The sequence below is a fragment of the Myotis nattereri genome (genome assembly GCF_964212035.1).
Source record: "Myotis nattereri genome assembly, chromosome: Y".
NCBI lineage: Eukaryota > Metazoa > Chordata > Mammalia > Chiroptera > Vespertilionidae > Myotis > Myotis nattereri.
Window position 1 is genome coordinate 19,949,704 of NC_138094.1, and position 26,126 is coordinate 19,975,829.

Below are 26,126 nucleotides of genomic sequence, written 5' to 3' on the forward strand. Positions count from 1 at the left end.
TGAAAAGCAATGGGAAGAATACTATTAGGTGAGGATTAACACAGAGAGAAAGGGAGGGAGGGAGGGAGGGAGGGAGGGAGGGAGGGAGGGAGAGAGAGAGAGAGAGAGAGAGAGAGAGAGAGAGAGAGAGGAGAGAGAGAGAGAGAGAAGGAGGAAGAGGATAATTCAAGGGAACTTAGGGACAATATAGAATGTACCAACATCTGCATCACAGGGGAACCAGAAAGAGAAGGGATTGAGTAAGGGAATGAGAACCTATTTTCAGAAATAATGAACAAAAACTATACTAGCCTGGTGAAGAAAAACAGCACAGTCATGAAGCATAGTCCCAAACAAGAGGAACTAAAGAAGCCCACACCAAGACTTATAGTAATTAAAACTGCAAAGGTTAAGGACAAATAGAATATCTTAAAAGCTCCAAGATAAAGATAGTTACCTAAAAGGAGGGTCCCGTAGGACTATCAGCTGAAACACCAGGTCAGATGGGATTGGCATGAAATAGTCAAAGAGGTGAAGATAAAGGACCTACAAACAAGGCTACATTATCAAGAAATGCAATTATTTAAAACTAGTGGCCTGGTGCACGAAATTCGTGCAATGAGTAGGGGGTGTTCCTCATCCCAGGCTGCACCCTCTCCAATCTGGGACCGCTCGAAGGGATTGGGCCTAAAATGGCAGTCGGACATCCTTCTCACAATCCAGGACTGCTGACCCCTAACTGCTCACCTGCCTGCCTGCCTGATTGCCCCCAACTGCCCCCTCTGCCAGCCTAGTCACCCCCAACTACCCTCTGTGCCAGTGTGCTTGCCCCCAACTTCCTGCCCTGCCAGCCTGCTCACTCTCAACTTCCCCCTCTGCGGGCCTGCTTGTCCCCAACTTCCCTCCCCACTAGCATGCTTGCCCCCAACTGTGCCCCTGCTGGTCTGCTCACTCCAAACTGCATTCCCCCTCCCCCCGCACTGTCCTGATCACCTCCAACTGACCCCCACTGATGGCCTGCTTGCCACAACTGGTCCCCCTGCTGGTTTGTTACTCCCAATAGCCCTGCCCCCCACCAGCCTGATCACCCACAAATGCCCTCCCCTCTTGGCCTCTAACCACCTCTACCTCAGCCTTGCCACCATGGCTTTGTCCGGAAGAATGTCCAGAGGTCTCCTGGAAGGTCTCCCAGTCTAATTAGCATAGTACCCTTTTATTAGTATAGACTAGAGGCCCGGTGACAAAAATTTGTGACCTTGTGGGGGGAGGTCCCTCAGCCTGGCCTGTGCCCTCTTGTAGTCTGGAACCCCTTGGGGGATGTCCACCTGCTGGCTTAGGCCCAATCCCCAGAGGATCAGGCCTAAGCTGGCAGTCAGACATCCCGCTGGCAACCCGGGAGCCCTAAGGGGATGTCCATTTGCCAGTGGGGAGCAGGCCTAAACTGCAGTTGGACATCCTTAGCGCTGTTGAAGAGGTGGGAGAGGCTCCCACCACCACCGCTGTACTGGCAGCCATCAGCCTGGCTTGTGGCTGAACAGAGCTCCCCCTGTGGGAGTGCACTGACCACCAGGGGACAGCTCCTGCATTGAGCATCTGCCTCCTGGTGGTCAGTGTGTGTCATAGTGACCAGTCATTCCCAGTCATTCTGCTGTTAGGGTCAATTTGCATATTACCCCTTTATTATATAGGATAGAGGCCTGGTGCATGGGTAGGGGTTGTCTGGTTTGCTCTAAAGGGTGTCCTAGGTCAGGGTGGGGGTCCCTATGGGATGCCTGCCAGCCTGGGTCAGGGGCTGAGAGCTGTTTTTAGGCTAGCCACACCCCCTTCAGGGTGGGGGTCCCCACTGGGATGCCTGGGCAGCCTGGGTGAGGGGCTGATGGCTGTTTGCAGGCTAGTCAAGCCCCCCAGTGGGGACCTTCACCCCATGGGGGTTTGGCCAGCCTGGGTGAGGGACTGATGGCTGTTTCCAGGCTGGCCACGGCCATGGCTGGAAGCAGGTATCTGGGATTTATTTATCTTCTAGAATGGAAACTTTGTAGGCTTGAGCAGAGCTCAGGGCCGGCAGGGCAGGCTGGAAGCTTGGCTTCCTCCATTGCCGGGGCCAACCCAAGTCACCTGCTTGCCCCAGCTCCGTGGCCGCTGCCATCTGAGTCGGGTTAATTTGCATATTTGCTCCTGATTGGCTGATGGGCGTGGCTTGTGGGTGTAGCAGAGGTACAGTCAATTTGCATGTTTCTCTTTTATTAGATTAGCTAGAGCCCTGGTGCATGGGTGGGGGCCTTCTGGTTTGCCCTGAAGGGTGCCCTGGATCAGGGTAGGGGTTTTCTTCATGCATGGGGCAGCCTAGGTAAGTGGCCTGTGGTGGTTTGCAGGCCGGTCATGCCCTCATGGAGTGAGGATCCCTGCTGGGGGAGTGTGGCCAGCCTGGGTGAGGGGCTGAAGGCTTTTTTAAAGCTGGCCACATCCCCTTCAGGGTGGGCGTCCTCACTGGGGTGCCTGGCCAGCCTGGGTGAGGGCCTGATGGCTCTTTGCAGGATGGCCATGGCCCCAGTGACCCAAGCTCCTAGCCCCTTCTTGCCGGCTGGAAGCAGGTATCTGGGATTTATTTATCTTCTATAATTGAAACTTTGTAGCCTTGAGGGAGGCCACTGACTGTCAGGGCAGGCCAGAAGTTTGGCTTCCTCCATCACCAGGGGTAACCCAAGCCTCCTGCTCTTTCCAGCTCCATGGCTGCCACCATCTTGGTTGGGTTAATTTGCATACTTGCTCTTGATTGGCTGCTAGGCGTGGCTTGTGGGTGGAATGGAGTGATGGTTAATTTGCATGTTTCTCTTTTATTAGATAGGATTAAAGGAAAAAGAGCTTCCCAGGCAAGGAAAATCAAAAGGAGTTTGTTACCACTAAGTATTACAAGAAATGTTAAAGGGGCTGCATTAAGAAGGAGGGGAGAAAGGGAAGAGGAAGAGGTAAAGAAGAAAAACAAAGGAACATAGTTAAAAGACTAAAATGGCAATATATATGAAACATAATATTTACTTTAAATGTAAATAGCTTAAAAGTTTCAAACATAAGACATAAGACAGCTGAATAGATAAGAACAGAAAAAGTATACATATGTTGTCTACAAAAGATACATACACTAAAAGCAAAAAAAAAAAAAATTAAGATATTTCACACAAATAGAAAAAATTGCAGGGTGGCAAAAATTATATCTGATAAAATATATTTTAAAGCAAAAGTTATAGTTAATACAACTAAAACACTATAAAATGATAACAATAACAATCCAACAAGAGGATATAATCCTTGTAAATATTTATGTACCAAACATAGGAGCACTAAAATATGTAAAGCAAATCTTGATGGACATAAGGCAGGAGGTTACCAGCAATACAGTCACAGTAGGGGATTTAAACACCTCATAGATATCAATGGATAGATATTCCAATCAGAAAATCAGTAAGGATATGGTGGCTTTAAATGACACACCAGATCAGATGGATTTAATTGATATCTTCAGAAAATTTCACCCAAAGCAGTACAATATACATTATTTTCAAGTGCACTTGAAATATTTTATAGGTCAGACACATGTTAGGACACAAAATAAGCCTCAATAAATTTAAGAAGATTGAAGCATATCAAGCATCTTCTCTGACCGTAATGCTATGAAACTTGACATTAATCACAACATGAAAACTAAAAAACACAAAAAGATAGATGCTATAGGCCTACCTCAAGAAACAAGAAAAAACACTAATAAACTCTTTAACCCGCAATACATAATTAGAAAGAGAACAGCAAGAAAACCCAGTGCCCTGACCGGTTTGGCTCAGTGGATAGAGTGTCGGCCTGCAGACTGAAGGGTTCCAGGTTTGAATCCTGTCAAGGGCATGTACTTTGGTTGCAGGCACATCCCCATTTTGAGGTGTGCAGGAGGCAGCTGACTGATGTTTCTCTCTCAACAATGTTTCTAACTCTCTATCCCTCTCTCTTCCTCTCTGTAAAATATCAATAAAATATGTTTGAAAAAGAAAAGCCCAGTGGAAGTAGAAGGAAGGAAATAATAAAGACCAGAATGGAACTAAATTATGTAGAGAATAAAAAAAAAAAACAGTACAAAAGATTAATGAATATAAGAGCTGGGTGGTTGGTGGTTTTTTTTACAAGATAAACAAAGTTGATGAAAATCCTTAGTCAAACTCATCAAGAATCAAAGAGAGAGGATCCAAATAAATAAAATCAGAAATGAAAGTGGTGGTATAATAACAGACACCACAGATATACAATGAATGGTAAACAAATACTACGAACAATTATATGCCAACAAAATGGACAAATCCCTAGAAACATACAGTCTTATAAAATTCAATCAAGAAGAGCCAGAAAAGCTGAGTAGGCCAATAACTATTGATGAAATAGAAGCAGTAATAATAATAAAAACACTTCCAGCAAACAAAAGTCCTAGGCCAGATGGATTTACAGAAGAATTTTACCAAATGTTCAAAGAACAAACACATATCCTCCTCAAACTATTCAAAAAAATTCAAGAAGAAGGAACACTTCTAAGCTCTTTTTACAAAGCCAGCATTATATCAATTCCAAAACCAGAAACTACAAAAAAAGAGAATTATAGGACAATAACCCTAATGAACACGGATGCTAATATCCTCAGCAAGAGGAGAATCAAGATGGCAGGTTAGGTAAATGCCTGTACTTGCTGCCTCCCACAACCAAATCAAAATTACAGCTAAAATACAGAACATCCATCCTCCAGACCATGAGAAAACTGGCTGAGTGGAAATACTACAACTAGAGAGGTAAAGAAGAAAGTGCATTGAGACTGATAGGAGGTTCAGAGGCATGGAACGGGCTGGTCTGGCACCTAGGTGTGCCACTTTGTTAATCAGGAGGGAGATTGCCTCTGCAGAGGCCACCTGAAGGAGCAAGAGGTCCCAGCCCCATACCAGACACCCAGCTCAGGGTTCCAGAGCTGGGGAAAGAGGTCCCTACAGGAAGTAAGAAATATGGGCTGCAAAAACCAGTGTGGATTGGGGCTGAGTAACATACAGGTTGCTGGAGACCTAGCTGCTCCTCTTAAAAGGCTGACACCACAAACTGCATTTATAAGCTCTGAGCTCCTCTGCTGGATGAGGCTGTCGTGGTCCCAGACATATACGGAGAGAAATGGGACTGTTTAGCAGCAGGGCAGGAACTCGGAGGTGGCTTTCTTCCAGATGGAGGAGCTCTCAGTGGTCATTGTTCCCAAGCTGAGACCTCCCTGGTGCAGAGCTGACTGGCAGCCATTTCTCTTTGCTCCACCAAGGTGAATACCTAAGACCCCACCCCACCCAATTTATAACACCACCCAAGCTCTGTGCAGCAGCTTTTGCATATGAATGGCCTGTTCTTTCTCAGGCTAAAACCTGTCAAACAAGCTGCAGCTGGGTCAGGGAGTCCCAAACTTATAAATAAAAGGCATCAAAACTGGCATCAGAACCATCCTGCCTTGCTTCACAGCTGGGCCTCCTCTGGACACTTCCAAACCTGATTCAAAGAGGAGGAATCTGCATATGTCTCTGTAGCTCCTGCTGGATGGCTCCAGGCAGAGGCTGTCTTTGCACCGCCCTGGAGACCCAAGAACCAGTGTACCCAGTAGTCAGTGTGAGACCATACCAGATTACAACGTTTCACATCCATAAGAGATACACTCAAGGGGCAGACTCAGTGAGCACCAAAGTCCCACTAAAGCAAGTCCTGCTCCATAAGGGTGTCTCCTGCACACCAGCTCTCCCACTCTAGTCACAGCTGGTCCCTACAGCCAATTGGCCTGGAGGTCAATTCCTCTAAATAACACCAACAGCAATTAAGGCTTAACTGCAACAAAACTGTGCGCACAGCATACAAAGGATGTCCATATCAGGTGATTGGGTAGGCTGAGCCACTGGGCCCTATAGGACACCTACTACACAAGGCCACTCTACTAACTCAAGGAGACTTAGCAGCAACCTAATACATAGAAACAAACACAGGAAAGCAGCCAAAATGTGGAGACAAGGAAACATGTCACACATGAAAGAAATGGAAGAAAACAAACTACTAGATATAGAGTTCAAAACCACAGTTATAAGATGACTCAAGAATCTTCTAGAAACCTCTGGGGAACTTTGCCAGAAGCCGGTCCATCCTTGCTGCTTGACACAGTCGCTGCAGGATAGAAACATCTGCACAGCATATGTTTCTAGGGACCTGGCGAACATAGCATACTGTTCTTAATATGTTTGCTCCCCTTAGCGCTGTGTGTTTTAACCAAGGTCACCTCTCCAAGACAGGTTGTTTCCCCAGGTAGGGATTTTTCCCTGAAGTTAGGGAGGGGATGAAACTCCTTAACTAAGTGCCAGGCGGGTAGTTAATCACTTTAACTACAAACAATCATGCTTAAGCTACATAATCTTTACTCCCTGGAATGGAGATAAGAAACACCCTAACCTTTGTAATAGAAATTGACAGGATTAAAATCAACTGGTATAAATACGGATGTAACAAGACAATAAACAGCAGAACCTCTCTGGAGATCCAGACCAGAAGTTGGCTGGAGATCCTGGCTGGAGATCCTGGCTGGAGATCATGGCTAGGCTGCTGATCAACTGAACACCGTCGCTGTGTCCTTCCGTCTTCGCCGACTCCGTCTTCGCCGACTCCGTCTATGCCTTTGGGAACCCCTGGACCTGCTGGGGTTGGACCCCGGCATCTGGCGCCCGAACAGGAACCCTTAGGTAATTCCCCCTATACTTGGGACGGATAGGACTGCACCTTAGGGTGCTGCAGACCCCCCACCCCCCAGAGGATAAGTAGGGTAAGTGGGTAGTTAGTACAGAACTTAGATTGACAGGATGGGTCATACTGAGTCTAAAGAAAAAAGACTCTGTATTAATCTTTTAACGCATATGCTTGCTAGCAGAGGAGTTAAGGTTACTCCCAGTCAGACAGAAAGTTTTATAGAAGACGTATGTCAATGGCTTCCTGAGGATGGAACTGTTAATTTAGAAACTTGGACTAAAGCAGGAAAGCAATGAAAGAACTATTACAGCTACCATGGATCTGAGAAAGTCCTGCCAAATGTCTTTTCCCTCTGGAATTCAATCTGTGACACCTTGGCACCAGAGGCAGAAACGGTTGAACTTTCTCAAATTTTAAATAGTCCCTCGGCTCCACCCAGAGAGGACACATCATCATTGTCTTCAGCTCAATCTAAAAGCAATTTAGCTATGCCTACTGATCGGGAGGAGAATAAATATCATAAACATGACCATTGGTCCTTTCCAGTCAGTAGAGAGGAGAGAGGCCATCCCATTCAAAACAGGCTCCCCAAATTAGAAAGGAAGACTGTGGCTCCTAAGAGCTCCATGTCTAAATTTCAAAGGGCGATAAGAGAAGCTGAAGCTAATGGAGATCTTGAATTCTCACTCTGCTTCCCAGTTGCATATGAGAATGAGTCTGGTGGGGACGGAAACCCCACCTGGGAGCCTATACCTTACAAAGTACTTAAAGAATTAAAATTGGCCTGCTCTGAATATGGACCTCTAGCTCCTTACACACAAACCTTGGTAGAAACCCTAGCCAGTAAATGGATGACTCCTTATGATTGGTCACAGGTTTGTAAAGCCTGTCTCTCAGGAGGCGATTACTGATTATGGAAAACTGAATATGATGATCTTTCTAAGAAAGCTGTAGCCACTAGCAAAAAAAAAAAAAAAAACAAAAAAAAAAGAAAAAGAATAACCCTAGACATGATATTAGGAGAAGGTGATTTTAACATGGCTCAGGAGCGAATGAATATGCCCACAGGGGCACTTACCAAAGTAACCAGTTGTGCAGGAAATGCCTGGAAATCCCTACCTTATACAGCAGGAAAAACAACCACCCTTACAGAGGTTAAACAGAAGGTCGAGGAACCATATCAGGATTTCCTTTCTCACCTCATACAGGCAGTCAAGAGAGTAATCAATAACAAAGAGGCAGCCGATATCCTAATCAAACAACTGGCTTTTGAAAATGCTAATAATACCTGTCAGGCTTTATTAAGGCCGATTCGCAGAACAGGAACTATAAATGATTTTATAAAACAGTGTGCTGATGTAAGTCCAGCATTTATACAGGGTGTAGCTATAGCTGCAGCTCTCAAAGGGGAGACATACCCTCAATATGTACAGGGTATAGGACAAGCCAGCAATACTACAGGTAATAAAAGAAATATGAACTGCTACTCTTGTGGCTTATCTGGGCACTTTAGCAGAGAATGCCCAAATAAAAATAATAATACTCAGGCCAGATGGCAAGCTCCTCGACAGCCTGGAAATACATTAGGGAATAATATTAACCCTCCAAAAACCGTTTGTCCCCGATGTCAGAAAGGATTCCATTGGGCAAAGGAATGTAGATCAAAATACCATAAAAATGGTTGGCCAGCCGAAACCGGTTTGGCTCAGTGGATAGAGCGTCGGCCTGCGGACTGAAAGGTCCCAGGTTCGATTCCGGTCGAGGGCATGTACCTGGGTTGCGAGCACATCCCCAGTGGGAGATGTGCAGGAGGCAGCTGATCGATGTTTCTCTCTCATCGATGTTTCTAACTCTCTATCGCTCTCCCTTCCTCTCTGTAAAAAAATCAATAAAATACATTAAAAAAAAAAATGGTCGGCCTTTAAACTCTACAAATAGCTCCCAAGGAGGTTATATCCCATCACCTCAATTGGGAAACTTGAGAAGGGGCCAGCCCCAGGCCCCTGCAATAAAAGGGGCATCAACCTTCAACCCCTCTGCAAATTTCGATCAGTCAGTGACCTCTTCAGGGCAACCCCAGGCAGTGCAGGATTGGACCTGCACTCAACCACCCATGCAATACTAACCCCAGACTCACCAGTAGCAGCCATTCCTACAGGAGTGTCTGGGCCGCTGCCTGAGGGAACTGTAGGTTTAATATTAGGACGGAGCTCCACCTCGTTACAGGGGATCTTAGTCATCCCAGGAGTTGTTGATGCAGACTACACAGGAGAAATACAGATTTTACTTTCCCCACCCACCACAGCTATACAGATTCAGCCCAACCAGAGAATTGCCCAATTACTCCTGTTACCAATACATAAAATAGGGACAGCTGTTACCCAGAAAGCTAGAGGGGCCAGAGGCTTTGGATCTAGTGATGCAGCATTTTGGATACAAGAAATCCATGCTACTAGATCTACAAAAATTTTACAAATTCAGGGAAAACCAATTGAAGGTCTATTGGATACAGGAGCAGATGTGTCCTGCATAGCAGGGAAGGATTGGCCCTCTTCATGGCCCACGCACACCACCTCCACTTCCCTAGTAGGCCTAGGCAAGGCATCTAATGTAAAAAAGAGTTCTCAGATTTTAACTTGGGCTGATGAAGATCAACATTCAGGAACATTCTGTCCCTATGTAATTACGACTATCCCGTTTACATTATGGGGAAGAGATATCTTATCTCAAATGGGAGTTCTATTATATAGCCCCAGCGGTGTTTGATTTACTCCTGTTACAAAATATTACAAGAAAATGAGTTTAAATATTCCTCTCCTCATCATGTTCTACAACATACTCTATTTGTAATTAATATACTAAATGTAGATTCTGAGGGAAATTCCCCGATGTACAGGCATTGGAACCCTGATTTAACTAAACCTAAAGCCCTCGTCAAATGGAGAGACTTGCTTACAGGAACCTGGAAGGGACCTGATGTACTTTTAACCTGGGGGAGAGGATATGCTTATATATTTCCACAGGACGCAGACTCACCTGTGTGGATTCCAGACCGTCTAGTCCAACCTTATGTCTCACCGCCCTCCATCTCTGCCTCACCATAGCACACCTGACCAGTGCCCGTCTGCAGCAGATGTGCAGCCCTGAGCTGGAACAATCTGTCCGTTGGGAGGATCACATGTGCCTCCTTTTTGTCTTTCCACATGTCCCAGCTTTGCCCCACATCTCCTTTCCTTTTTTCCTTCTTTTAAAACCTAACTACTTGTTTGATGGTTCTTTGGCCTTTCTCCTTCTTTCCTGAACACAGCCTTTTCTAGAATCTCCCTACGCTACTGTTCCAGGAAGGGCACCTCTCTTTTACGCCGTGACGAGGGGTGTTTGGTATATGTCCCATACATGGAGTTGCCTTGTGCCAAGAGCCTGACATCCTGGGCTGAGAAAGCCCTGTTCCTGGACTCTCCTTTGTCCTGTATTGGCCTCTCTTACCCTTGTGCCAAGAGGGACCCTCTTCTTACAATCCAATTGCCCATAGCTATTGCCTGAGCTCTCTGTTCATGCTGAGGTTGAAGCCTCATGGTGGCTGGTACCGTGGATCTGTCTCTCACCCAATAGCGTGAGCTGGGCCCTCCCTGGAGAAGAAACCCGGGTTCCCCAAGATATGTGATCAATGTCGGGGCCCCGCCAGCAGGCAAGGGGATCCCAAGGCAGTTGCTGGGCATGGAGGCCAGAGGGACATAGGCTACTAAGGAGACAGAACTGAACCTCACATCACCCTACTTGGCCCAGAGATGGCTGGTAGTCAAAGACGGGTAAGACCCCAAGGGGTGGGGCAACCTAAGACAGGCACAGTTCGGAGGGCCAGTAGGAGAGAACTTGGGGTTCAACAGAGGTGGGGCACAGATCCTCACCCCCCCCCCAATGGTTCAGGGGCTTGAACACTCGCCCCTTCTGAGGAAGGTCTCCTGTCGCCATGGCTGCTTCCTGCTTCCCACACCCAGCTCAGATCGGGACCCAGGTAAAGACAGAGACTGGCTGACAGCAGCTGCCCTCTCACTGCAACAGGACTTGTTTCCCATTTCTACCTTGGACCACGGGGAAAGGGTCAGCTGAAGGTAAGGGCTGTGTCAGGATGCTGCCTTCTTCCCTGTCTTCTCCCTCTTTTTTCTAAACACTTCCATGCCTTGTAGTTCTTTTGCTTTCTCTTCTTTTTCTCTCTATTGCCCTCCATCTTCCATATCAGCTGACCCAGAGGGCACAGCTTACTCCTCCTCGGACACCGACACCACCATCAACCACGGCCCTGATGGACGCTTTGATGCAGCCCTTCAACTCGCTGATGCTTCGGGAAGCCCGTCGCCAGTGACGCCGCCCGCTAGCCAGACCAACAAAGACAATCAAAACAACAACTTGAAGACAGCTGAAATCCCTTGACTGAAGAGGCCGGCAACCTTCTACAGGAATGGGGCTCCTTGTGCACTCCATCCACTATGTTTATAGTTATGCTCACTGCCATTGCTTGCCAGTCTTCTTCCGAGTTTTAAATGGCCCAATCTGAGAGGTGGCCAGTGATTTGCATGTGCTATCATTTGAAAAACAAGAAAGGGGGAATTTGCCGGAAGCCGGTCCATCCTTGCTGCTTGACACAGTCGCTGCAGGATAGAAACATCTGCACAGCATATGTTTCAAGGGACCTGGCGTACATAGCATACTGTTCTTAATATGTTTGCTCCCCTTAGCGCTGTGTGTTTTAACCAAGGTCACCTCTCCAAGACAGGTTGTTTCCCCAGGTAGGGATTTTTCCCTGAAGTTAGGGAGGGGATGAAACTCCTTAACTAAGTGCCAGGCGGGTAGTTAATCACTTTAACTACAAACAATCATGCTTAAGCTACATAATCTTTACTCCCTGGAATGGAGATAAGAAACACCCTAACCTTTGTAATAGAAATTGACAGGATTAAAATCAACTGGTATAAATACGGATGTAACAAGACAATAAACAGCAGAACCTCTCTGGAGATCCAGACCAGAAGTTGGCTGGAGATCCTGGCTGGAGATCCTGGCTGGAGATCATGGCTAGGCTGCTGATCAACTGAACACCGTCGCTGTGTCCTTCCGTCTTCGCCGACTCCGTCTTCGCCGACTCCGTCTATGCCTTTGGGAACCCCTGGACCTGCTGGGGTTGGACCCCGGCATCTGGCGCCCGAACAGGAACCCTTAGGTAATTCCCCCTATACTTGGGACGGATAGGACTGCACCTTAGGGTGCTGCAGACCCCCCACCCCCCAGAGGATAAGTAGGGTAAGTGGGTAGTTAGTACAGAACTTAGATTGACAGGATGGGTCATACTGAGTCTAAAGAAAAAAGACTCTGTATTAATCTTTTAACGCATATGCTTGCTAGCAGAGGAGTTAAGGTTACTCCCAGTCAGACAGAAAGTTTTATAGAAGACGTATGTCAATGGCTTCCTGAGGATGGAACTGTTAATTTAGAAACTTGGACTAAAGCAGGAAAGCAATGAAAGAACTATTACAGCTACCATGGATCTGAGAAAGTCCTGCCAAATGTCTTTTCCCTCTGGAATTCAATCTGTGACACCTTGGCACCAGAGGCAGAAACGGTTGAACTTTCTCAAATTTTAAATAGTCCCTCGGCTCCACCCAGAGAGGACACATCATCATTGTCTTCAGCTCAATCTAAAAGCAATTTAGCTATGCCTACTGATCGGGAGGAGAATAAATATCATAAACATGACCATTGGTCCTTTCCAGTCAGTAGAGAGGAGAGAGGCCATCCCATTCAAAACAGGCTCCCCAAATTAGAAAGGAAGACTGTGGCTCCTAAGAGCTCCATGTCTAAATTTCAAAGGGCGATAAGAGAAGCTGAAGCTAATGGAGATCTTGAATTCTCACTCTGCTTCCCAGTTGCATATGAGAATGAGTCTGGTGGGGACGGAAACCCCACCTGGGAGCCTATACCTTACAAAGTACTTAAAGAATTAAAATTGGCCTGCTCTGAATATGGACCTCTAGCTCCTTACACACAAACCTTGGTAGAAACCCTAGCCAGTAAATGGATGACTCCTTATGATTGGTCACAGGTTTGTAAAGCCTGTCTCTCAGGAGGCGATTACTGATTATGGAAAACTGAATATGATGATCTTTCTAAGAAAGCTGTAGCCACTAGCAAAAAAAAAAAAAAAAACAAAAAAAAAAGAAAAAGAATAACCCTAGACATGATATTAGGAGAAGGTGATTTTAACATGGCTCAGGAGCGAATGAATATGCCCACAGGGGCACTTACCAAAGTAACCAGTTGTGCAGGAAATGCCTGGAAATCCCTACCTTATACAGCAGGAAAAACAACCACCCTTACAGAGGTTAAACAGAAGGTCGAGGAACCATATCAGGATTTCCTTTCTCACCTCATACAGGCAGTCAAGAGAGTAATCAATAACAAAGAGGCAGCCGATATCCTAATCAAACAACTGGCTTTTGAAAATGCTAATAATACCTGTCAGGCTTTATTAAGGCCGATTCGCAGAACAGGAACTATAAATGATTTTATAAAACAGTGTGCTGATGTAAGTCCAGCATTTATACAGGGTGTAGCTATAGCTGCAGCTCTCAAAGGGGAGACATACCCTCAATATGTACAGGGTATAGGACAAGCCAGCAATACTACAGGTAATAAAAGAAATATGAACTGCTACTCTTGTGGCTTATCTGGGCACTTTAGCAGAGAATGCCCAAATAAAAATAATAATACTCAGGCCAGATGGCAAGCTCCTCGACAGCCTGGAAATACATTAGGGAATAATATTAACCCTCCAAAAACCGTTTGTCCCCGATGTCAGAAAGGATTCCATTGGGCAAAGGAATGTAGATCAAAATACCATAAAAATGGTTGGCCAGCCGAAACCGGTTTGGCTCAGTGGATAGAGCGTCGGCCTGCGGACTGAAAGGTCCCAGGTTCGATTCCGGTCGAGGGCATGTACCTGGGTTGCGAGCACATCCCCAGTGGGAGATGTGCAGGAGGCAGCTGATCGATGTTTCTCTCTCATCGATGTTTCTAACTCTCTATCGCTCTCCCTTCCTCTCTGTAAAAAAATCAATAAAATACATTAAAAAAAAAAATGGTCGGCCTTTAAACTCTACAAATAGCTCCCAAGGAGGTTATATCCCATCACCTCAATTGGGAAACTTGAGAAGGGGCCAGCCCCAGGCCCCTGCAATAAAAGGGGCATCAACCTTCAACCCCTCTGCAAATTTCGATCAGTCAGTGACCTCTTCAGGGCAACCCCAGGCAGTGCAGGATTGGACCTGCACTCAACCACCCATGCAATACTAACCCCAGACTCACCAGTAGCAGCCATTCCTACAGGAGTGTCTGGGCCGCTGCCTGAGGGAACTGTAGGTTTAATATTAGGACGGAGCTCCACCTCGTTACAGGGGATCTTAGTCATCCCAGGAGTTGTTGATGCAGACTACACAGGAGAAATACAGATTTTACTTTCCCCACCCACCACAGCTATACAGATTCAGCCCAACCAGAGAATTGCCCAATTACTCCTGTTACCAATACATAAAATAGGGACAGCTGTTACCCAGAAAGCTAGAGGGGCCAGAGGCTTTGGATCTAGTGATGCAGCATTTTGGATACAAGAAATCCATGCTACTAGATCTACAAAAATTTTACAAATTCAGGGAAAACCAATTGAAGGTCTATTGGATACAGGAGCAGATGTGTCCTGCATAGCAGGGAAGGATTGGCCCTCTTCATGGCCCACGCACACCACCTCCACTTCCCTAGTAGGCCTAGGCAAGGCATCTAATGTAAAAAAGAGTTCTCAGATTTTAACTTGGGCTGATGAAGATCAACATTCAGGAACATTCTGTCCCTATGTAATTACGACTATCCCGTTTACATTATGGGGAAGAGATATCTTATCTCAAATGGGAGTTCTATTATATAGCCCCAGCGGTGTTTGATTTACTCCTGTTACAAAATATTACAAGAAAATGAGTTTAAATATTCCTCTCCTCATCATGTTCTACAACATACTCTATTTGTAATTAATATACTAAATGTAGATTCTGAGGGAAATTCCCCGATGTACAGGCATTGGAACCCTGATTTAACTAAACCTAAAGCCCTCGTCAAATGGAGAGACTTGCTTACAGGAACCTGGAAGGGACCTGATGTACTTTTAACCTGGGGGAGAGGATATGCTTATATATTTCCACAGGACGCAGACTCACCTGTGTGGATTCCAGACCGTCTAGTCCAACCTTATGTCTCACCGCCCTCCATCTCTGCCTCACCATAGCACACCTGACCAGTGCCCGTCTGCAGCAGATGTGCAGCCCTGAGCTGGAACAATCTGTCCGTTGGGAGGATCACATGTGCCTCCTTTTTGTCTTTCCACATGTCCCAGCTTTGCCCCACATCTCCTTTCCTTTTTTCCTTCTTTTAAAACCTAACTACTTGTTTGATGGTTCTTTGGCCTTTCTCCTTCTTTCCTGAACACAGCCTTTTCTAGAATCTCCCTACGCTACTGTTCCAGGAAGGGCACCTCTCTTTTACGCCGTGACGAGGGGTGTTTGGTATATGTCCCATACATGGAGTTGCCTTGTGCCAAGAGCCTGACATCCTGGGCTGAGAAAGCCCTGTTCCTGGACTCTCCTTTGTCCTGTATTGGCCTCTCTTACCCTTGTGCCAAGAGGGACCCTCTTCTTACAATCCAATTGCCCATAGCTATTGCCTGAGCTCTCTGTTCATGCTGAGGTTGAAGCCTCATGGTGGCTGGTACCGTGGATCTGTCTCTCACCCAATAGCGTGAGCTGGGCCCTCCCTGGAGAAGAAACCCGGGTTCCCCAAGATATGTGATCAATGTCGGGGCCCCGCCAGCAGGCAAGGGGATCCCAAGGCAGTTGCTGGGCATGGAGGCCAGAGGGACATAGGCTACTAAGGAGACAGAACTGAACCTCACATCACCCTACTTGGCCCAGAGATGGCTGGTAGTCAAAGACGGGTAAGACCCCAAGGGGTGGGGCAACCTAAGACAGGCACAGTTCGGAGGGCCAGTAGGAGAGAACTTGGGGTTCAACAGAGGTGGGGCACAGATCCTCACCCCCCCCCCAATGGTTCAGGGGCTTGAACACTCGCCCCTTCTGAGGAAGGTCTCCTGTCGCCATGGCTGCTTCCTGCTTCCCACACCCAGCTCAGATCGGGACCCAGGTAAAGACAGAGACTGGCTGACAGCAGCTGCCCTCTCACTGCAACAGGACTTGTTTCCCATTTCTACCTTGGACCACGGGGAAAGGGTCAGCTGAAGGTAAGGGCTGTGTCAGGATGCTGCCTTCTTCCCTGTCTTCTCCCTCTTTTTTCTAAACACTTCCATGCCTTGTAGTTCTTTTGCTTTCTCTTCTTTTTCTCTCTATTGCCCTCCATCTTCCATATCAGCTGACCCAGAGGGCACAGCTTACTCCTCCTCGGACACCGACACCACCATCAACCACGGCCCTGATGGACGCTTTGATGCAGCCCTTCAACTCGCTGATGCTTCGGGAAGCCCGTCGCCAGTGACGCCGCCCGCTAGCCAGACCAACAAAGACAATCAAAACAACAACTTGAAGACAGCTGAAATCCCTTGACTGAAGAGGCCGGCAACCTTCTACAGGAATGGGGCTCCTTGTGCACTCCATCCACTATGTTTATAGTTATGCTCACTGCCATTGCTTGCCAGTCTTCTTCCGAGTTTTAAATGGCCCAATCTGAGAGGTGGCCAGTGATTTGCATGTGCTATCATTTGAAAAACAAGAAAGGGGGAATTTGCCGGAAGCCGGTCCATCCTTGCTGCTTGACACAGTCGCTGCAGGATAGAAACATCTGCACAGCATATGTTTCAAGGGACCTGGCGTACATAGCATACTGTTCTTAATATGTTTGCTCCCCTTAGCGCTGTGTGTTTTAACCAAGGTCACCTCTCCAAGACAGGTTGTTTCCCCAGGTAGGGATTTTTCCCTGAAGTTAGGGAGGGGATGAAACTCCTTAACTAAGTGCCAGGCGGGTAGTTAATCACTTTAACTACAAACAATCATGCTTAAGCTACATAATCTTTACTCCCTGGAATGGAGATAAGAAACACCCTAACCTTTGTAATAGAAATTGACAGGATTAAAATCAACTGGTATAAATACGGATGTAACAAGACAATAAACAGCAGAACCTCTCTGGAGATCCAGACCAGAAGTTGGCTGGAGATCCTGGCTGGAGATCCTGGCTGGAGATCATGGCTAGGCTGCTGATCAACTGAACACCGTCGCTGTGTCCTTCCGTCTTCGCCGACTCCGTCTTCGCCGACTCCGTCTATGCCTTTGGGAACCCCTGGACCTGCTGGGGTTGGACCCCGGCATCTGGCGCCCGAACAGGAACCCTTAGGTAATTCCCCCTATACTTGGGACGGATAGGACTGCACCTTAGGGTGCTGCAGACCCCCCACCCCCCAGAGGATAAGTAGGGTAAGTGGGTAGTTAGTACAGAACTTAGATTGACAGGATGGGTCATACTGAGTCTAAAGAAAAAAGACTCTGTATTAATCTTTTAACGCATATGCTTGCTAGCAGAGGAGTTAAGGTTACTCCCAGTCAGACAGAAAGTTTTATAGAAGACGTATGTCAATGGCTTCCTGAGGATGGAACTGTTAATTTAGAAACTTGGACTAAAGCAGGAAAGCAATGAAAGAACTATTACAGCTACCATGGATCTGAGAAAGTCCTGCCAAATGTCTTTTCCCTCTGGAATTCAATCTGTGACACCTTGGCACCAGAGGCAGAAACGGTTGAACTTTCTCAAATTTTAAATAGTCCCTCGGCTCCACCCAGAGAGGACACATCATCATTGTCTTCAGCTCAATCTAAAAGCAATTTAGCTATGCCTACTGATCGGGAGGAGAATAAATATCATAAACATGACCATTGGTCCTTTCCAGTCAGTAGAGAGGAGAGAGGCCATCCCATTCAAAACAGGCTCCCCAAATTAGAAAGGAAGACTGTGGCTCCTAAGAGCTCCATGTCTAAATTTCAAAGGGCGATAAGAGAAGCTGAAGCTAATGGAGATCTTGAATTCTCACTCTGCTTCCCAGTTGCATATGAGAATGAGTCTGGTGGGGACGGAAACCCCACCTGGGAGCCTATACCTTACAAAGTACTTAAAGAATTAAAATTGGCCTGCTCTGAATATGGACCTCTAGCTCCTTACACACAAACCTTGGTAGAAACCCTAGCCAGTAAATGGATGACTCCTTATGATTGGTCACAGGTTTGTAAAGCCTGTCTCTCAGGAGGCGATTACTGATTATGGAAAACTGAATATGATGATCTTTCTAAGAAAGCTGTAGCCACTAGCAAAAAAAAAAAAAAAAAAAAAAAAAAAAGAAAAAGAATAACCCTAGACATGATATTAGGAGAAGGTGATTTTAACATGGCTCAGGAGCGAATGAATATGCCCACAGGGGCACTTACCAAAGTAACCAGTTGTGCAGGAAATGCCTGGAAATCCCTACCTTATACAGCAGGAAAAACAACCACCCTTACAGAGGTTAAACAGAAGGTCGAGGAACCATATCAGGATTTCCTTTCTCACCTCATACAGGCAGTCAAGAGAGTAATCAATAACAAAGAGGCAGCCGATATCCTAATCAAACAACTGGCTTTTGAAAATGCTAATAATACCTGTCAGGCTTTATTAAGGCCGATTCGCAGAACAGGAACTATAAATGATTTTATAAAACAGTGTGCTGATGTAAGTCCAGCATTTATACAGGGTGTAGCTATAGCTGCAGCTCTCAAAGGGGAGACATACCCTCAATATGTACAGGGTATAGGACAAGCCAGCAATACTACAGGTAATAAAAGAAATATGAACTGCTACTCTTGTGGCTTATCTGGGCACTTTAGCAGAGAATGCCCAAATAAAAATAATAATACTCAGGCCAGATGGCAAGCTCCTCGACAGCCTGGAAATACATTAGGGAATAATATTAACCCTCCAAAAACCGTTTGTCCCCGATGTCAGAAAGGATTCCATTGGGCAAAGGAATGTAGATCAAAATACCATAAAAATGGTTGGCCAGCCGAAACCGGTTTGGCTCAGTGGATAGAGCGTCGGCCTGCGGACTGAAAGGTCCCAGGTTCGATTCCGGTCGAGGGCATGTACCTGGGTTGCGAGCACATCCCCAGTGGGAGATGTGCAGGAGGCAGCTGATCGATGTTTCTCTCTCATCGATGTTTCTAACTCTCTATCGCTCTCCCTTCCTCTCTGTAAAAAAATCAATAAAATACATTAAAAAAAAAAATGGTCGGCCTTTAAACTCTACAAATAGCTCCCAAGGAGGTTATATCCCATCACCTCAATTGGGAAACTTGAGAAGGGGCCAGCCCCAGGCCCCTGCAATGAAAGGGGCATCAACCTTCAACCCCTCTGCAAATTTCGATCAGTCAGTGACCTCTTCAGGGCAACACCAGGCAGTGCAGGATTGGACCTGCACTCAACCACCCATGCAATACTAACCCCAGACTCACCAGTAGCAGCCATTCCTACAATTACCTAACAAGGTAATTTTAAATTGCAAAGGGCTAGGCCTTTCATATGCAAAAGCCTCTGAGCACAGCTTGGGTGGGGCGGGGTCTCAAGGGATCAACAGGGAAGAGCAAGCAGCTATGGCTGGTCCCCAGTCGTACCCCAAGAGTCCCTAGGTCTCAGTGTTTCGTGGTAATCACTGAAAGCTCCTCTGAAAAAAAGTCGCCCTCGAATTCTGCCTGATGCCAGGCAGTTCAGTATCTCCCCCTATGAGTCTGGTTCCCCAAAGACTCACCTGGAACTGGAGTTCAGAGCAGTCGGGATCTTGAGACTCCCTCCCAATTGAAAAAGACAACTGCGTCCTCAGCTGCGCCCTTTCCACATGTGCTGCATCCTCAGCTGCGAGCCCTTTCCACCAGTGCTGCGTCCTCAGTTGCCAGCCCTTTCAGTGGGTGCCTCTGTACCTCTGCACTTTACTTCTGCACCTCCTCTGAGTCTCAGTGTGCTTTTCTCTTTCCATCTAGTTGTAGAATTTCCACTCAGCCAGCCTTCCTGTGGTTCTGGATGATGTCCGTTTTGTCTTTTAGTTGTATTTTTGAAGTGGTTGTGCAAGGCATCAATTTCTGGTGTTTACCTATGCCACCATCTTAGTTTCTCTTGAGTTCTTTTTCTGTGTATGGTGTAAGTTGGTGGTCTAATTTCATCTTTTTGCATGTATCAATCCAATTATCACAACACCATTTATTGAAGAGACTGTCTTGACTCCATTTTATGCTCTTGCCTCCTTTTTCAAATATTGGGCATATTGATTTGGGTCGATTTCTGGGTTTTCTATCCTATTCCATTGATCTATATGTCTGTTCTTGTGCCAGTACGAAGATATTTTAAGAACAGTGGCTTTGTAATACAGGTTGATATCTGGTATTGAGATCCCACCTACTTTGTTCTTTCTCAGGATTGCTGTAGCTATTCAAGGTTTTTTTATTCCAGATGAATTTTTGGAACATTCGTTCTAGATATGTGAAATATGCCATTGGTATTTTAATGGGGATTGCATTGAATCTACAGATTGCTTTGAGTAGTATGGACATTTTAATGATGTTGATTCTACAAATCCATGAACACCATATGTTCTTCCATCTCTTTATGTCTTCCTCTTTCTCTTTTTTCAGTGTTCTGTAGTTTTTAGCATATGGACCTTTTACTTCCTTAGTTAAGTTTATTCCTAGGTATTTTAATATTTTTGGCATGATGGTAAATGGTATTGCTTTTTTAGTTTCTCTTTCTGTAAGTTCACTATTGGTGTAAAGGAATGCCAAAGATTTCTTGGCATTAATTTTGTATCCTGCTACATTACCGAATTCATTTATTACGTCTAATAATTTTATTGATGGAGTCTTTAGGGTTTTTCATGTACAGTATCATGTCATCTGCAAATAAGGACACTTTTACTTCTTCTTTTCCAATCTGGATGTCTTTTGTATCTTCTTCTTGTCTGATTGCAATGGCTAGTACTCACAGTACTATGTCGAACAGGAGTGGTGAGAGTGGGCATCCCTGTCTTGTGCCTGTTCTTAGGGGAAATGGTTTTAGTTTTTGACCATTGAGTATGATGTTAGCTGTGGGTTTCTCATATATGGCTTTTATTATCTTGAGTTATGATACTTTTATTCCTAACTTGCTTAGAGCTTTTATCAAGAAAGCGTGTAGGATTTTGTCAAATGCTTTTTCTGAGTTAATTGATATGACTATATGATTTTTATCTCTTAATTTCTTTATGTGATGTATCACATTTATTGATTTGCAAATATTGTACCACCCTTACATCGTCAGGATAAATCCTACTTGGTCATGGAGTACGGTCTTTCTGATGTATTGCTGGATTCAATTTGCTAGAATTTTGTTGAGTATTGTGGCATCAATGTTCATGAGGGATATTGGCTTATGATTATCTTTCATTGTGTTGTCTTTATCTGGTTTTGGTATTAGGGTGATGCTGGCTTCATAGAATGAGCTTGGAAGTGTTCCTTCCTCTTGAATTTTTTTGGAATAATCTGAGGAGGATAGTATAGTATTTTTTAAGAATCATTTGTATTTCTGTGGGGTCTCTTGTTATTTTGCCTCTATCATTTCTGCTTCTGTTTATTTGGGTCCTCTCTCTTTGCTTCCTGGTGAGCCTGGCAGGAGGTGTATCAATCTTGTTTATCCTTTCAAAGAACCAGCTCTTGGTTTCATTGATTTTCTGTATTGTTTTTTTGCTCTCTATGTCATTTATTTCTGCTCTAATCTTTATTATCTCCTTCCTTGTGCTCTCTCTGGGCTTTTCTTGTTGCTCTCTTTCTAATTATTTGAGTTGTAGAGTTAGATGATTTACTATCATTTTTTCTTGTTTTTTGAAATAGGCCTGTAGTGTTATAAACTTCCCTCTCAGGACTGCTTTCATTGCGTCCCATAGGTTATGGATTGTTGTGTTTTCATTGTCATTAGTTTCTAGGATGTTTTTATTTCTTCTTTGATCTCATTGGTAACCCAATCAATATTTTATAACATGCTATTCAGCCTCCAAATGTTTTAGTATTTGGTAGTTTTTTCTAATATTATGCCATCCTGTTTTGAGAAGAGTCTTGGTATGATTTCAATCTTCTTGAAATTGGGGAGATTTTGTTTGTGACCCTATATGTGGTCTATTTTTGAATATGTCCCATGAGCCCTTGAGAAGAATGTATATTCCGTGGCTTTGGGGTGAAGTGTTCTAAAGATGTCAATGAAGTCCATCTGATCTAGTTAGTCATCTTGGATTGCTGTTTCTTAGCTGATTGTTTGTCTAGAGGATTTATCCAGTGATGACAGTGGTGTATTAAAGTCCCCTACTATGATTGTATTGTTGTCAATCTCCCCTTTGATGTCTTCTAGGAGTTTTTTTATGTACTTGGGTGCTCCTGTATTGGGTGCATATATGTTTATCAGGGTTATTTCCTCTTGTATTGATCCCTTTAGTATTATGAAGTGGCCTTCCTTATCTCTTGTTATGGCCTTCACTTTGAGGTCTATTTTTTCCCATATAAGTATTGCTACCCATAGTTTTTTTGTTGTTGTTTGTTTGTTTTTGTTTTGGTTTTTTTTTTGTGTGTTTCTTTTCATTTCCATATGCCTGAAAGATATTTTTCCATCCCTTCACTTTCAGTCTGTGTGAGTCCCTTCTTCTGAGATGGGTTTCTTGTAGACAGCAACCGTATGGATGATGTTTTTTTATCCATTCAGCCACTCGATGTCTTTTGATTGGAGCATTTAGTCCGTTTACCTTTAAAGTTATTCTTGAAAGGTACTTGTTTGTAGCCATTTCTTTTTTTGGGGGGTCTGTTTTCTTTCTGAGCTTTTTATTTCTTCATTTTACACTGGTCCCTTTAGCATTTCTTGCATTGCTGGCCTGGTGGTTATAAACTCCCTTAGCCTATTTTTGTGTGTGAAGCTTCTTATTTCTCCTTCAATTTTGATTGATAGGCTTACTGGATAGAGTATTCTTGGATTCAGTCCTTTGCTTTGCATCACTTTGTAAATTTCTGTTCATTCTTTTCTGGCCTGATGTGTTTCTGATGAGAAATCATTTGAAAATCTTATGGGAGATCCCTTGAATATAACTTTCTGTCTCTCTCTTGTGGCCATTAAGATTCTCTCTTTGTCCTGAGCATTTGCCATGGTAATTATGATGTGATTTGGTGTGAATCTTCTCCGATTCACCTTGTTTGGAACTCTCTGTGCTTGTGTGATTTTTTTCTTCCCCACCTCAGCGAAGTTTTATATTATTTCTTCAAATAGGTTTTCTAACCCATGTGCCTCTTTCTGTTGTTCTGGCACCCCTATTGTTCATATGTTGTATTGTTTCATGTTGTCCCATAGCTCCCTTAGTCTCTCCTCCTGTCTTTTAATTTTTTTTTTCCAATTTCAGTTCAATTTGGGTGTGTTTTGCTTCCCTGTCTTCTAATTCGCTAGTTCGGTCTTCCGCTTCTCCTAGTCTACTGTTGAAACTTTCAATGGTGTTTTTTATTGCAGCTATATCACTCTTCATTTCTTCTTAGTTCTTACATAATTTGTTTATTCTTTCATCCATTTCCTCTTGCTTCTTGCATAAGTTGTTGAGTTTTTCCTCCATCTGGTTTATGCATTCTAGGACCCTTAATCTGAATTCTTTTTCTGTCATGCTGAATGCCTTTTTCACTTAGCTGCTTTTCTGGTGAGTCCTCCTTCTCTTTCCTTTGGGGGTTTCTTTGTCTACCCATGTTTGATCTCACCGACATATCTAGATGTTGAGTCATTCAGTGGCTGCTCCTTGGGTGGCAGTGGCTCCTCAGGCTGAGGTTGCTCCTCTGGCAGTTGTGGTAGCAGCTGCTCCTCAGTTGGCAGCAGCTCCTCTGGTGGGTGCTGTTCACAGTTGTGGTGGCTCCTCTGGCTGGTGGGGGGAGGCTTCACACACAGCTGCTGTTTCTCAGACTTAGGGTGTGCTGATCACGAGGCTGCTCTTCCTTGGATGGGTGCAGGCTACACAAGCCTCTTATTCGAGTCTTATAGACGTCCTTAATATGGTAGATTTTAGGCTAGGTGAGAGAGAATTAAAAAATTATTTGGTTAGGGAATGACTGGAGATATCTATTTTAGAAATATATCCTTGACTTCAATGTGAATATCTATAAATATGTATTTTAGCTTCTGTTGCCATGGATTATCTACACATATATAGCCAAGTGACTGGAATGACGGAACAAACACTATGACTAGTCCCTATGATGTACACTGCAACAGCCAACCAGCCTGATTGGGGCCCGATCAGCACCCACTTCTAACTCTCTTGGTCCCTCTGCCCCTGCTGTCCCAGCCCCTCCCCCCGAGCCAGCTGGACCTCACACATGCATGAATTCATGCACCAGGCCTCTCGTTCTCTAGATAAAATATGAAAATAAGAATTTGAGTGCAATTAGTTTACATGGAACTAATTAAAGAAAAAAAAACTGGAAAGTTTATTTGTGACATAATTTAAGGAAACAGAAGTGAGAGAGCTTAGAAAATAAGACAGGGAAGGGGAAAAGCCAATATCAGAGGAGATTATTATGCCGAGTCAATGCCATATAATCTCAGTTGTATGTGTTAATCTAATGATCAAAATGAACTGATTAATAAAATGGACACTGTTAGAAATGCTCTCAACAATGTCACTGGAATGAGACAGACACTCAAAACTTCATTGCACCCTCCTGTGCCAAAGGGTGATTTTGCCAGCTGGAAACCAGGGGCAGAAAACAATGAATGTGAAGTCCATTTGGCTTTTGTTTCTTGATGTGGGTCTGCCCTGTGCCTCACTCTGAACTCTGACCTGATTGGTCAGGGCTCAGAGCTCAGGTTCACATTATTTCATGATCGGCTAATTCAGAGGAAGAGGAGGGGTAAGGCGGAGCTAAGATGGTGGCACTCTGATAGCCTGAAGGTCAGATCAAAATAGTGGGATCTAATATGGCAGTAAGCTCCTTTCTTTGACAGAAAAGATCACTGGTTCACTCTCACAACACAGAGGCATAAAAACATAGAACAACTGACAGCTGTCAAAGAGGAAGGATTTTGGGGAGAAGATACCACATGAAAGAAGAAGGGATTAGACAAAGAACATACATGCATACCCATAGACACATACAACAAACAGTATGGTGAAAGCCAAAGGAAAGGGAGGTGGGGCTGTGTAAAGGGGGTGAAGGGGAGGAAATGAGGACATAGTGTAAACAATGAAAATAAATTTTAAAAAGAGTACATTATCATAGTCATTGTCAAAGTCAATGCGGGTTCAAATTACTCAGGTTCTTGCACAGTGAAATAATGCATTTTAGAATTGGCCCTTAGAAAGGATAGCTAAAGCTTTTTTCACAGGCCTTTGTCCCTATTGGTTGAAACTTGTTCTTGCAATTGTAAACTTTCACCTTATGAGCTATCTTTTTATAAGAACACTGTGAAAAAGTAAGAAGCTCCTTGAATATGTGTAAAATTGTATTCTTCCTGTACAACTTCATGTGCACTCTCAGAACTGTCTACCATAACACTGGCATAGGTGAATCAAGAGATCTGTAACAGAATTGTAAGAGTGAGACACTAATTAGGAGACCATTGCTATTGCCTCAATATTGACTTAAAAAAATCTATCTACACTAATAAAAGACAAAGATGCTAATTAACTGTACCTTCGCTATGCCCTAAGCTATGCCCTCCAGCCAATCAGAGCAACTATATGCAAATTAACCCAACCAAGATGGTGGCTGGAAGCCATGGAGCTGTAGCAAGCAGGAGGCTTGGTTGCCCGGGTGATGGAGGAAGTCAAGCTTCCCACAGGCCCTGAGCTGGCTGCAGCCTCCGCTCATGGCAACAAAGCTTCAATTATAGAAGACAAATAAATCCCAGACACCTGCTTCCAGCCAGCCTCCACTGGTAGTTTGGGTAGCTGGGGGTAGTGGCCATCCTGCAAACAGCCATAAGCCCCTCACCCAGGATGGCCACACCCTCATGGGGTGAGGGCCCCCGCTGCGGGTCTTGGCCTGCCTGCAAACAGCCATCAGCCCCTCACCCAGACTGGCCAGGCACCCCAGCAGGACCCCCCCACCCTGAAGGAGGTGTGACCAACTTGAAAATGGCCCTCAGCCCCTTACTCAGGCTGGCCAGGCACCCCAGTGGGGACCCCCACACTGAATGGGCTGTGGCCAGTTTGAAAACAGCCATCAGCCCCTCACACAGGCTGGCCAGGCACTCCTATATAA